At 33.1% G+C, this 15493-nt stretch overlaps 1 pseudogene; it reads right to left on the reverse strand.

Moving 5' to 3' along the window:
* Positions 1-9188: 9188 nt before the first annotated feature.
* On the reverse strand, positions 9189-14216 carry LOC120195431 (annotated as a pseudogene).
* Between the last annotated feature and the right edge of the window lie 1277 nt (positions 14217-15493).

Genomic DNA, 15493 nt, shown 5'->3' on the forward strand with positions numbered 1-15493 from the left:
AAATCAACTACAACATATTATTTAAGGTAAAACATATTAAATAATAAATATAATTATATAACTATAATCAAAAAATAAATTTGGGGCTAAAAAATCATAACAAACGATGTCGTTTGGTTTAATTTTTTTTTAAAAAAAATCCCACATGGCTAAGAAACATAGAAGAACATCACAAAAGTATAAAGAGTAAAAATTATGAAAACAAAACAATCCCACGTGGCTAAGAAACATAGAAGAACATCCCAATTGACTTCTATAAATAATAGAGGTAATTTGACATTCAAAATCATGGAGCCTTTTGGTGAGCACAGAGCGAACTATTCTTTCGCTTCAATCGAGCTTGAATTTCAGGCTTCAATCGAGCTTCTAATTTTTTTTTGAGTTCAAGCCTTTTTGAGTTCAAGTTTCAATATTATATTTCGAGTTCGAGTTGAACTTGATAATTTTTAGGTCGTGAGTTTTTTAGTCGAGTTGAGCTTACTTTTAAAGTTTTCGAGTTTGAGTTGAGCTCAGCAATACTCGAGTTCAACTCAGCTCGTTTAATAAACGACATCGTTTAATTTAATTTTTTTAGAAGAAAAAAAACAGAACCAGTTTTCAACCGGTTCACGGTCTGGTCCGGTTCGAACGGTTCACAGCCGGTTCAGCGGTTCCTTCTGGTTCACTAGTAGCAGTTTAACCGGTGTAGAATGAATTGGACCAGGCAGCAGTTCCCAATTGAACTGGCCGGTTTGGTTTGGTTTTCAAAACACTGGTTCATATCCCTACCTAAAAATATTTCGTCTTGTCCTTGTTTATTTTATGGGTAAACTACACGTTTGGTAACTGAATTTTACTCTATCTCCTATTTTGTTTATCATACCTTTAATTTTTTTTAATTTACTCACTAAACTTTATAGATTGATTCTTTTGTCACTCCACCGTTAAATAATTAACGGCGTTATGACATGATAGTATTTTAATCGAAACAATATCGTTTTAGTCTAATTATTTTTTTAAGAGTTCAAACTGACGTCGTTTTGATGCAAGTATGTCTTAACGACGCTTAATTATTTAATGGTGGAGTGACTAAAAAAATCAATCTATAAAGTTCAGTGAGTAAATTGAAAACACTGACGAATTCTTACCAATGCTGAACGATCTCGCCGGCACCTTTCTAGCCTAGTGGATTGTAAGATTTGTGGGGCTGTTAGGGAGGATGCTGACCATATTTTGCGTCATTGCAGTATGGCTATGAATATGTGGGTAAGGGTTATCAAGCCTGAGAAGCTTAATGAGTTCTTGGCTCTTCCTTACAAGATTTGGATTGAACGTAACTTAAGGGCTACTGAATTGTATACACGAATGAATGATAATTGGGATATTCGCTTCTCTGTTTACTGTTGGCACCTTTGGAAACGAAGACGTAGTATTTTCTTTGATCCAAATTATGTGGAAAGAGAGGAGTTCATTTATCGTTGCGATCGCTTTGTTGATGATATTGTGATTGCTATGGTTAGCACCACTAATTCTAGTCCATCGATATCTAGAAGTAGTTTTTAATTGGATTCGGCCTCCCACAGGTTGGATTAAGGGAAATTCGAATGGGGCTGTAAGAACGTGTGATAATATGGCGGCTGCAGGAGGTGTTCTGCGCAACTCTGAGGGAGAATGGATTTTTGGTTTCACGCGTAGCCTAGGAAGGTGTTCGATTCTTACCGCTGAGTTGTGGGGTGTTCATGATCTCTTGTTGCATGCTTGGAGGCTAGGAATTCGAAAAATTGAACTGGAAACCGATAATCTAGAGGTTATGAAGATCTGCACTTTTTCTTCGGCTGCGCTTGTGGGGAGTGCTTTGGTTACTAAAATCCATGAGCTACTCTAACTTGAGTGGATCATAAAGGTATCACATGTATTTAGGGAGCAAAATATGGTTGCGGATAGGCTGGCTGCTTTGAGTCGAGGAGCCCCCATTGCTGCTACTGTTTTCTTAGAGCCACCTTCGGAGTTATCTTCCACGCTGCTGTGAGATCTTCAAACCTCCGGCTAATTCTTGTCTTATTGTTATATCAAAAAAAAAAAGAAAGAAGATGAATGAGAATAGTTCCGTCCATATCCATGGGAACTTGGAAAATAAAGAAAATGCTAATTTTTATCTTATAAATATTTTTAATATTTGGGTAAATTATATTGGTGACTACCTTACTATTGTCATTTTCATTTTGACCACCGATATTTCGATTTAATAATTCATACCATCCAACTATTTAAACGCTTCAATCAAGAAATTGATTGTTAACTGCTAACAAAGGATGTGACGTGGCAGTAAAAAAACGTGGTATAATTATATATATTTGATTCTTAATATTTATACATTATATCAATTAAGATATAATTTATTTTAATTAAAATAAATATAATTTTCAATTAGATGATGACATGTGTCACTATTTGGTTAGAGAATATTTTCTTTATTTTTTATTCATTTAATAAATTTATTTTTTCTCCAATAAGATGGTCACAGTATGCAATCCTAAACAACTCCACCAAGACCATCATATGATTCTATATTACAACATGCTTTTTATATTTATTCTAGTTAACATAAAAAGAAGAAGTAAAAATGTAAATTGTGAGGCACATGGATTCAAAGCAAAGATGAAATTACTTTAAGTATTAAGTCCAATCACATATTTCAATATAATTTACATTTTTTTAGAGTTTTTAATTTGTATTAATAGAGGAAATAATTCGTAATTTTTACTAATAGAATTTTTTTATTAATTTTTTATTAATTATAATTTAATATTATGTATAAATATTAAATTATATTTAATAAATAAAATTAAAAATGACTTGTTCCATTAACAAAAAATTTTAAAATATAAAAAGTTATAAATTAGAATTAATAAATAAAAGGCAATGTCACACTCCGAATTTAGGGACTATTTTTTTCTTAATTTTATTCAGGCTTTATTTGAAATTTTTGTTAAATTCAGTAATCAAAAATGAATTTTAAATTAAATTTTAAATTACATTAAAAAATATATAAAAAAATGGGAGGACTATGCTATAATTCTACCATTTCCCCTTTCTGTTAAGTTTATAAACCCCTCAAATCTGTAACTTTCCATTTTTAGAAACCCCAAAACCTGCTCTCTCTTTTTCCTTGTTTATAAAGTTTAAGCCAAGAATCTTTAAACACCGATTTGTCGTCGATCATAGCTCTGTTTGGTACACCGTTTGTACCATCATTATCTTTATGTCGTCCCAAGTCAACCAGTATTCGTCTTGTAGTCATCGTTCACTGTTGTGAACTGAGCTTGGTAAATGTCTCAAAACACTTCAAAATGATTTATAGATTTTTTTTTAATTTTTTCGACGCCCCGAGACTTTTCACGTGCCACCTCTGCACGTGAGGATTGTCCACCGCCTGGTAGACCTTCTAGAAATGTTCAAACTAACTCGTATGTCCGACCCGACCTAAAAACCCTTCAGCCCATTTTTTGTTCGGCCCAAGGTCTAATCAGATCGTCCCAATCGAATCGATCCAGCCGAACCGATCGAGTCATCCGAGCTGAGCTGAGTCGTTGACCGCCGCCGTTATGTAATATCCCAAATTTGGACCAATGACTAAAATGTATGTTTTGAAAGTTTAGGGGCTAAAGTATAAACTTTGAAAAGTGTATGGACTAAAATTTTTAATTTTTAAAAGTTATATATTTTAGTATGTAAATGAATAGTTTGGATTAAAATAGAGATTTTAGTGAGAATCATATTTTTTTGATACGAGAATTATGTTAAAAGCTAGAAAGCAGTAAGGTTCGGTATTGAAATCGGATAATCGGATCGAACCAAAATTTTACAAAAATTTGAAGGATGTTAGAAAATTGTTGGAAATATTATTTTTTTATTTTAGATCAGAAAAATTTTGCTCAGAACAGTTCAATTTTCAGAATTGACCGAAACAGTGAAATTTTAGTGACTAAAATGCAATTTTTGGAAATTGCATGGACAAATTCGAAAGTCAAAGCCAAGTTGATTAATTTTTGACCAAGAAATATTTTAATGGAAGATAATACAATGGCATTTGGTAATTTTCAAGATTTATTAAGGGTAGTTTTGAGATTTTTCATTAATTGAATATTAAATTCAATTAATTGGAAATTGCCATGTGTTTTATCTTTTAAATGCTAGAATATTCAACACAATTAAGCCATTATAAGCATTCAACGTCTTCAAGGCAGAAACTCCAAGTTTTCCAAGGTAAGGATTTTTATTTGGATTTTTGAAGCAATATACTTGATTTTTGAATTTAGTTATTAGATAGAGAATTAATCTACATGAAATTCTCTATCATTTGGTACCAATATTTCATGGTGAAGATGATTATGTGATGAGATTTTCATGATTAAGGTTTAAGGAGGTTTAGTGATCTTGAAGAATTGATGAAGGATTTTTATGTTTTTGATGTTAGTGATTATTTCTAAAGCATGTATGATAGTTAAAATTAATTGTACACATAAATAAGGTTTGGCCATGTTAGGGATTATGAGAAGGATGAGATTTTGATTCAATTTGATGTTGTTATGATTGGAAATGCATGAATTTAATCATAGGAGGTTGAATTCATGCTTGAAAATGTACAAATATTTCCCCTAAATGATTTAGAGGTATTTAGCCATAGGGAATAAATCTGGCAGTGAGTTTGAAAATTCAACAGAAATTCTATAAAATTTATTTGGAGTTGATTTTTATATATTGTGTTCTTATATCAATCTAGGTTTGTTTAAAACAAACGGGGATCAATTTCAAAGCGTATACAAAAATATATGAATTTTTAACCGAGGAAAGGTCAGAAAAACGGGCAGCAGATTCTGTCGGTCAACTTTGAAAATTCACCATAAATTGTACAAAATGAATTAGAAGGAGTTCTTTAGATTCATATTCGAGTCTAGTTTTCAACGGAAGAATCTGTATAAAAGCTCGTGATTAAGACTATTGTATAAAAGTTATGTAGTGAGGCAAAGGTGAGTGCAATTTATTTATTTAATTATTTTGATCGAGGACGACTTGCGATAAGTCAACCTCATTCCAATTTACAGCATGATTTATAAAGTTTATAAAGAATATTTTTTAATATTCTATATCATTTTTATGAATGATTTAGGGTATGAACTGCCCAAACATGATATTTTGATTATGGATTTAATTATGGTACATGAGCCCATTGTATGTATAATGAGAATTACTGGTACACTTGGCATGCCATTAGTTGAGTATTATCAGCTTTAATACATTCGTGTATCAATGTTATCATATCAGCTTTGGTACACTCGTGTATCAATGTTATCATATCAGCTTTGGTACATTCGTGTATCAATGTTATCATATTAGCTTTGGTACATTCATGTATCAATGTTCAGCACCATTGATGCTTATTCAAGTTATGATGGCACTGAAGTGCATCATATCTCAATATCAATTACAATTTGCACCATGTTGTGCATAGTGTGCACCTTACTCACGTATCTTATGTTATCATAAATATGCATTGGGCTAGAAAAATGAATATGCAAGTTGTGAATAATTTTTAGTTGACAGAAAGCATGATATGCTTATTTTACCAGATATAATTTATCAGAATTTTCATGAGTTCATGACTTAAAACAAAATTTCAGGCCTTAGTGAAGAAATTGACTTGGATAAGTTGGTTTGCCAGTTTAATGTTTTAAGTTGAATTATTTTATTTATGTTTATGATATTTTCAGATTTTTCTCACCTTAGATTATTATTGCCTCACTAAATTATACTTAGCGTGTGATGATTTTCATGCATAGGTTCTAATAAGGATAAGTACGATCAGTAAAGATCTATCGAAGTATCTTTCTGGAAAGACATACATATCATTAGTATCAGTAAGACATCTATGATGTTTCTTTTGACTTATAGTGTCATGTCTAATTATATCAGTAGTGTTTATTTATCATGTTTATTTTAAATAATTTGTAATAGTAAACTAGAACTATTTTAGTTTATTGTACTTAGTTTAGTTTTATCGGTTTCTATGCATAACAAAAATTTATTACAATATTATGTTTTTAAAAGATTTTACGAAAAGACATGGTTTAGTAAAATTACTGATTAAATAATGATTTTATTTTCCTGTAATAAAGGAATAAATTATAAGTTGAAATATACTTTAAAATATATTTTTAAAGTTAGAATAAGAGTGTTTTCAAAGGAAACAAATTTTTAGAAAATTTTAATTCAGTAAATGTTTTCAAGTTGATGTGACATCTTTGACTCGTATATCGAGACATATATGGGTTAAGGGTGTTACACGTTAACTGTTGATTAGCATTGAATTTGATCATTGACTTTTTTTGAAAACCTCACTCGTAACATTTTTCAATGTCATGAGTTTGATTTTGCAGTTCGTTTTGCCAAATTCTAACCCGAAAGCCTGAAACGAGCCCATTAAACCGAAAATGCTTAGTAATTCTAGCATTTTTGAATATTTATTTGGGATTAGATTATGGAATTGATCTTGGATTATATTTTCATGGACTCGTGATTCATCTAATCGAGGGTGGTTAGGTCCGATGCTTCCCATCTAGTAGATCTGTACGATCCACGTTCCTTGAGAGCTACTTGTAGGTTTCTATAAATAGTTGAATTAAAGTTTATTATTTATTATGTTAGGATTTTGATATAATTCCTTCGATTCCCAGGATCTAGTGCTGCCACCGATCATGATAGTAGGCATGGGAGTAGGCTAACGTATCCGACTTCTCAGACCGATACATGTGTATTCATATTGGTGTTACAATGTTGTTTTATACTATCTATCTGGACTATTTTAAAATTCTGATTATATTAAATATTATGATTGCATGATATCTAATTTACTTTATACTTCTGACATGATATATGGTTATCGTATTTTTGTATATGATTATAGAATATGACATGTTTTAATGTTTTAATAAATTGAACTACTTTTTCCCCTCAAGCACCTGCATATTCACTGTCATTTGGGGGGTATGATTGGAGGAAGTATCTCAGGCGACTTGTAAGATCTTACCGCATGCTCCTCTACTTTGTGCACAGGGTAAGCCCTTACTTCAGGTCCTTATGCTATCAGTATAAGGTCTTTACCGGGTGTACATGTGGGTGTATGGTTCAGGGGAACCTACACATTCTAGTGTTCAGATGAGGGTAGTGTTCATAATTTAAAAGCATGTTTTATAAAATAACTTTTACTAAAGTATTTATCTGAATATTTTTATACCCTGTAAGGAGCACACTAGGCTTTTTAGCTCACTCTTTAATTTTTTTAACTTTTCAGATAGTATCCGACAGTAGGCTAGCAGACTTGGCATCAAGAGGACCAATTATTCTTCATTATGTACCATTGCATATTTCTATAAGCTCTTTTGTTATATTTTGGTTATATGTGTTTTTACTACTGTTTGTATATATATGTATTACCGATATTTTGTTCTAAACATATTTCATACGATTTGATGTTGATATATGTATATGTTTATCGTATAAACCCTACCGTTATTTTCATATTTACCATTATATGTATTTTATTCACTGAAATGGATTTCAATTACGTTTGAAAATGGAAATGATCTCTGAATACAATATGTGACCGCCTAGATTCGGTCGTACCGTCTAGGTTAGGTTTAGAGGGTTACAATCAAGAATTGTTTATCATTAATTAAAAATATATAAAAAATGTTGTAAATTTTAATTAGGAAATAACAATTAAAAATATATGAAAATATTTAAAATTATAGTTAATAAGTAATATTTAAAAATTATTTTTCCATTAATAATAATTTAAAAATATAAAAAAATATAAAAATTATAATTAATAAATAAAAATAAATCATTTCTTCCATTAACAAAATTGAAAATATAAAAAAATGTTGTGAATTATAATTAATAAGTAAAAGTTAAGAATATTTTCTCCATTAATAAAAATTAAAAATATAAGAATATAAAAATTATAGTAAATTATATTCAAATATGTGATTGGATTAAATAATTTCATTCTTGTTTTGAATCTATGTGTCTTCCAATTTATATTTCACTTCTTCTTGTTTACTGACATTAACTGGATTACTTAAGTAAAATATGTTGTAATATATGGCCAAATGAGGTGCTTTGTGGAGTGGTTTGGACGTGCAACTCATAGTTTTCTGTTCGAAGTTTTTTTTAAAAAAAAATAAGTTCTATACTTGTTTAGCACATGATTCATAATTTCATTTCTTTTTTTTTTTTTGCCTTTAGGGTTGTCAAGGCTTTGCCTTAATTATTTCAGACCAACCCAGATCACACATCTAATTTTGGTTGGTGAGTTTCTTAGCAAAGATTTTCTACATTTAAAATGCCTCGAATTCGAGACATGCTTAAGAAGAATCAAGTTATTTACCACTTGAACCAATTCTCATGGATCATTTTTTTCACTTTAATAAGGTGTTATTAAAGGTGGTGACATGTGTCACCATCTTATTAGAGGAAAAATAAATAAATAAATAAATAAATAAATAAGAAAAATATACTCCAACCAGATGGTGACATGTGTCAGTATCTAATTAGAGATTAAATTTATTTTAATTAAAATAAATTATATCTAAATTGATAGATTGTATAATCTTAAGGATCAAATATGTATTTATACTAAGGCTTTTAATTATTACGTCACATTCTCCTTTAAAACTTAGCGGTAACTCAATTAGTGGCTTATTGAAGCATTTAGTTGAGGGAACTTAATTGAAACATTTAAATAATTAAATGGTTTAATTGATTAAATAGAAACATCATTGATCAAAAACAAAAAAAAAATACAATAATCAAGTGTTAAGCCATCATCAATATAGCTTATTCTAATTTTTTTACACTTGCTAACTATATGAGAAAGTTATTAATTCCACAAGCAAATATAACAAATTATGCTTTATTATTTTATATTTTATTAAATATCAACAAAGAACAATTAGAAATTTCTTAATTATGTGAAATAAATATCTTTTAATTTTGTTCTTATATAATTATTAATATTTTTTTTATAATTATAAGCAGAAAAACATTAAACAGGTGTAATTTATATTTAGTTCAAACATACAAGAAAGTTGAAGCAAATAGAGAAATGTTTGAAACATTGAATCTTAAAAACATAATGATTAAAATGGTTAAAATCCTCCACTTTGATCATCTTCAACACTTTGAGCCTTTCCTCCATTTTGCTTTGGTTTTAGCTTCCACAAGCCTCCACATATATCAAGACCCCACTGATCTAAAAGGCCTCCATTTCTCACAAATTTGCTCCATTTGCAACGGCTTCGGCAACTCCTTTAACCCATACAAAGACTGGACCCCTTTCCTCACTCCAAGATCTCCCACGGGCAAAACATCGGGCCTGTGAAGAGAAAATATCATGAACATGTGGACCGACCAAGGCCCGATCCCTTTCACTGATGTCAAGCTCTGGAACAACGTTTCATCGTCCATCGTGACGATGGAAGTATCCGACAAGAACCCGGTTGAGAACTTATCGGAAAGATCGTGGAGGTAGCCTGCTTTGCGAGCTGAGACTGTAACATCCCAATTTAGGGGCTAAAATTAAGAAATTATAAAGTGGTGGATTTAATTTGGTATTTTGAAAGAAACAAGGGATTAAATTGTAAAGTTTTAAAGTTGACAGACCATTTTATAAAGTGTAGGAAATTCAGTGGCTAAACTCATAGTTTAACAAATTTTCTTTTGGAGATATTATAAACCCATTTCCCCGTGTGTTATGCAGATTATTTTCCAGTTTTTCTCCCCCCGTTCATCTTACTTCGATCTCCGATTTACTCGCTGTCCGACCTCCGATCGACGATCCGAAACCACCATCGTGTTCGTTGTCAACTGAGGAACAAAACCCCTCAAACCTTTCGTCGTGAATCGTCGTCGTTCGTCGTTAATTTCAGTCGGAAGTACCGTCGATAATAACTCGATTTTAGTTGGGTTTTCATCGATTCACGACGATCGGGTCATCCGTTTACGACACCTCCCGCACCATCGTGTTCGTTGCATTGTTCCGAGTCCGCCGGTGTCATCCTTGGTCTCCGTCGACGGCGGCGCGTGAGGAGGTGAAGCGGTCAAAGTTTCCGATTCGTTGAAATCGAGCTCTCCGCCGTTCAAAAATTTGAACCCAGCTTTGTAAGTATCTCGAAATCGCTCAAAATAATTTTTAAGAATTTTTCCGTGATTTTTAGGCAGCTGGAAGGGGCCCCACGTACCCCCACGCGCCGTCACTACACGTGGGGATGGTCCAAATGACCGGTTTCACTGGTTTTGGTGCATAGTTGACCGGTCATAACCCGACCCGACCCGTTTACCCGACCCGTTGACCGTTGACCAGCGTTGACCACTGTTGACCAAAACTTTGACCGGCATTGATCGGGCATTAAACGACCTTTGACATCGACCGAATATACCTATCCTGACATTTTTCGACGTTCCAAATCCGATTCCGCAGTCCATTTCTCGAAATTCGGACCCGAAGGCCTCAAAATTACCGGTCAAACCCGTTGACTTTGATTTTGACCGAAAATTCCAAATTTCCAAAAAGTCATATTTTATGCTTTCGACACCCTGAATCCGAATCCGAAGTTCGTTTCGCAAAATTCGAACCCGGTAAGCTATTTTTCACTGATTTATCACCCGATTCGATCCGTTTATCGTAATTAAGCTCCGTTTTTGATATAATTTATGTTGATATGTATCTGAGGAATTATTGGAAGTTGAATTGAAGATCAAAGGCGTTCTAATGGAATTTTTATGGTCGATCAGTATTGCACAGAAATTGAGGTAATACTTTACTACCTCTTTATGCTTTATAGAACATGTTGGTATTGGTCAATGCATGAATGAAAATGTTTGGTCTCATATGTGTAATTAATGAAGATCTACACTCGATATGAATGTGGTAGAAATTCTGTAACTGATTACGGATCGAATGACTAATATAAGAGATTGAGGAATTGTTAGATTAAATTACAAGTTTGTGATTAGTGATAAAGAAATCAGCCCTGTATCTGCAACTTATAATTTATTTCATCAAAGGTAAAATGTTAAAGATACTTGGATGAGAAATTATGAGAATACCCCGGTAGGCTAAAATTAAGAAAATACCCTTATGTTATAAAAAGACAAGATTTGAATATAGGAGTTAGATAAGAGGATTTTACAGACATATTGATATGATAAAAATATGGATATGCATAAAAAATGTTAGTTTCATTTGGAAATTATGGATAACTGATTTTAATCCTAGGAGAGTTTGTGAAAGATACTAGAAGTCTGTTAAGAGAACCGTTTCAAGATCAGAGAGTGTTCAAGAAAGCAATTAATCATAGGATCTCTAAATTATATTATTTTCGTTAAGAGTTAATATCGAAATTATCTGGTTAAGAAATTACGAAAATACCCTTAAGAGGTAGAATAGTCTGAGATGACTCTGAATAAGAAAATACTTAGAGGATTCGTACTTAACTCGATTAAGTACGGATTTAAATGTTAAGATCCTGACTTAGTGCAGGAAAATTCCTGATTTTTCGTTTGTAAAATCTGAGAAGACATTTGACCCAGAAATATCCGAGTTATGAGAAAATACCTGAAGAATAATTTATCGGGGTGTTCTGTTGTCATAATTGTTCGAAAGGACTGAAGTAAATGATAAGTTTGAATTTAATAATAAGATCAGATAGAAGGAAACGATTGTAATACAATGGATCTATAAAGTGACCAAAATACCCCTGGTATGGAAATGACCCAAGAATATCACCAAGCTCAAGAATGGTTGGATGTCCTCGAACTCTGAAATGAATGGAATAAAACTGAACACCAAAATAACCTTATGGCCTAAATTAAGTAAATGTCTTGGATTAATTAAGGAATCCAAGAAAGCATAGGTATTGGACTACCTTTAAAGGTAATGGAAAACAATTTAAGTGAGTAGATCAATCCTAAAGCTATGTCAATACATGAATGGCATATATATTACTGGAACATGTGTCCGTCTTCTCAAGTTTGGCTCGATGATAAATTTTGGAAGTATTTAGCTCAGCTCAGCTCTAGATCGTATTCAGTACTAAGAATTGGATGTTTGTTCGACAAATCAACCACGAAGACCAAATTAAATCGAATGAAAGTACAACATGTATCTGAAATTCAGTAACGTTTGAATTACTCTGGAAAATCCTGAAGTAACTGGAATGGACATGACTGCTAAATGAACTAGGTAACCTCAATGACTGAGGATTTAGTAAGTGATTTGGATGAGTCTGGAAACTCTGATGAATTTACGAAGTGTACAATTAGAATGGGTTATGAACAAATTAATCAAGTACGCCAGTATTTCATGATATTGTGGAAGCATAAAAATGAAATAAAGACATTGGAAGATTTATTCAGCGATGATTCCAAAAATGGTCTATGGATAAGAATTTGTGGTATTAAAGAGTAAATACCCTGGAAGAACAATGAATTGACCAATCGATAGGCATTAGTTCTGGGAACTATTCATCTAAGAGTTGTCCGATAATCCGATCAATCGACATAGAATATAAATGTCCTGAACCTTTATTTCTTCCTTATCACTTTAAGTCACATTCTGAATAACTGATGATTCTGTCAGTTATTGAACTCTTCCAATAGTGATTTTGAATTCCGATATTCTATCGGTATACTGAAGATTCATGTTTCTCTACATGCTAAGATTATCCAGTACCTCTGAATAATATCTGTAAATTCTGGTGTGTTCCCCACTCACATGAAAATTTTATCTGATTTTCGATTTGAATTATGATCTGATACTTGACATGGATTTTGATCTGATATCTGACATGGATTCTAATATGATACTTGACTTGAATTATGTTTTGATTTTTGATATATCCGTTTACTGACAGAACATGTTTTATTGGGGGGTATTGTTGGAGGATGATTACTTGGAAGTTCCTCGGCTGTGTGCTCAGGGCCTTACTTATCGGTTCCTCGGCTTTGTGCTCAGGGCCTTATATGATGTGTTGGGTTGGGTGTATGGTTCTGGGGAACCTACACATTATGATGTGTTGGGATGGGGGTATATATATATATATATATATATGTTTTAAAAAGATCTGAAAAGTTACATGGTTTTTGGGAACACACTAGAAAACCTATTCTGATATTCTGAACTCAGTCATCCAAAATATTTCTCTGAACTAAAAGCTCATTGTCCTTTACCACCTGAAATATCAGTAGGATCTCTGCTCAGCATAAAAATCTGTAAATGTTCGGAAACAATAAGGAAATATATGTTTATCTGTATCTGCACGTTCATCAGCATCATCTGGTAGTTTTGTATTACTGAGCTTTCCAAAGCTCACTCTATTACTCACCTTTTCAGGTTAAAAGAATTGTACAAGTGCATCTATCGACTTCAGTAAGGGAGTTCTTCTGGCGTTGTTACAGAGAATAGTACATGTGATTAGGGGGCATGTAATTGTATTTTGATTTATATACGAGTCTGGATGTCTGTTTTATTTTTAAATAGTGACAACTGATTTTATAAGTTACACGTTTCAATAAAAGTTTTAAATTTTTTGTTATTTTTATAGTGGGTCGCTCCGGTGGCCCAAATGTGACACCTCGGATCGAATCTGGTTACCCTTATCGGTCTGTGGGGGTTACAGAGACACCGATTTCTCTGAGTTTTTATGGGGTCAAAGAGAGGACCGTGTTTGGAACGACGTTAGATTCATTACCGCATAGCGAAACGAAGCGGGTGTAGATCGAGTTGGCCGCTTTGGTGGCGAGTTATTGGAAGATGATGGATTTGGAAAGAGAGAGGAATGTAGAGTCGCAAGGAGAAAGTTTCGGCTGAGGATGGGTTGAAATGAGGGTGGCGAGAAGAGGTTCTGACGTGCGGAGGTGGTTAAGAGCGACGTAATTTTGGGTTTCGTCGTTAGAGATTTTGGGATTTTGATGAGGGAGGATTTGACAGGATCGTGGACGGTGGTGGGGGAGGTGAGTTTTCAGATTTTGTGCGATTGGAATGGGATTTTGGAGGACGTTGAGGGGCTTTCTGACAGTGCTTCGAGTGGAGATCACGGTGGTTTGGGGCGGAGCATGGTTCATGGCTGAGACTTTAAGGTTTTTTGGGGGAGAATGTGGGTTTGGGCTTTGGCGACAAATGGGATTAAGTTTTCATAGTCTTGAGTTCTTGCACAACAATTAATTAATATTGAACTGATTAATTAGATAAGCCATTTACAAATTTGACCTCGCAACAGTAAAACTTAGACCAGGGGTAGAACCATAAAAAACTTAGCACATTAAGGTTGAGTTTGAAAATGGATAGTAATTTTACCATCAAAAATAGATATATTATAGTTATTTAAATGTAACTATTTCAATTAATATAATGATTAATAATTAAATTTAAATAGAAAACCAGGGGAAGAAGTGAAATGAGGGGAGTTGGGGGAATTAGGCTTGGGTTCGGGGCCATATACTAGGCACGAAACGCTGTCGTTTGGCACCTTATTCTCGTGTTTTCAAAGTTTTAAGGGCTAATAGCATATTTGGTCCCTGCATATTGAAAACCTTACCCATGTTTCTCATATTTATGGGGGCAAATCACAGTATAGGTCCCTACATATTTGTAATCTCTTGTTTTGATCATTAAATGAAATTTTAATGTTCTGTTTCAGGCATGTATCTTTCAATAATGATATATCAATCACTAGTTGTTTAATTTGTCATGTTTGTGTATGTTTTACTTTGGTCACAATATTTTTAGTTATTTTATTTTAGTCACTAATCTCGTTTTTGGTGTATTTTTGTAGATATTCGAATTTAGACATGACATTTGTAAATATTTCATTTTAGTCACTGTTGGCATTTGGTTTAATTCTGGTTCGACCCTTTATGTTTATGTTTATTTTATTTTAGTCTTGTATATTATTTTTGGGACATGACACCAAACTCTGCTATTAGGATGTCCTTGGGGGTGGTGCCTGTATCCGGAAAATTGAGGGAGGGAAGACTACAGTGGTTTGGGCATGTCCTTAGGCGACAACCGTCGGATGTAATCAGGAGGGTAGAGTCGATTACAGTCGACGGTGCCAGAAAGAGAGGACGACCAAGGAGGAAGTGGGTAGACTGCTTGAGATCTTATTTGAAGGATTTATCCCTTACCGAGGACATGACCTCTGATAGGAAAATATGGAGACTTAAGACCAGGGTAGCCGAGTAGTGTGGGTCAACAACCATAGGGTGTAGCATCTCTGTCTTCTTTTTAATTGCCTTTGTAGTAATTTACATGACCTCTACTTTATATACGTTTCTGTCATTGAAATTTATGAAGGCTTAGAACTAGGGTAACAAAGTAGTGTTGCCTTAGTTTAGGTTTTAATCCATTTTGACTTTATTCCTTCTCGTAGTTTGCTATCGCTGACTTCTGTGT

The sequence above is a fragment of the Hibiscus syriacus genome, unplaced genomic scaffold (genome assembly GCF_006381635.1).
Source record: "Hibiscus syriacus cultivar Baekdansim isolate YM2019G1 unplaced genomic scaffold, ASM638163v2 tig00117012_pilon, whole genome shotgun sequence".
Classification (NCBI taxonomy): domain Eukaryota; kingdom Viridiplantae; phylum Streptophyta; class Magnoliopsida; order Malvales; family Malvaceae; genus Hibiscus; species Hibiscus syriacus.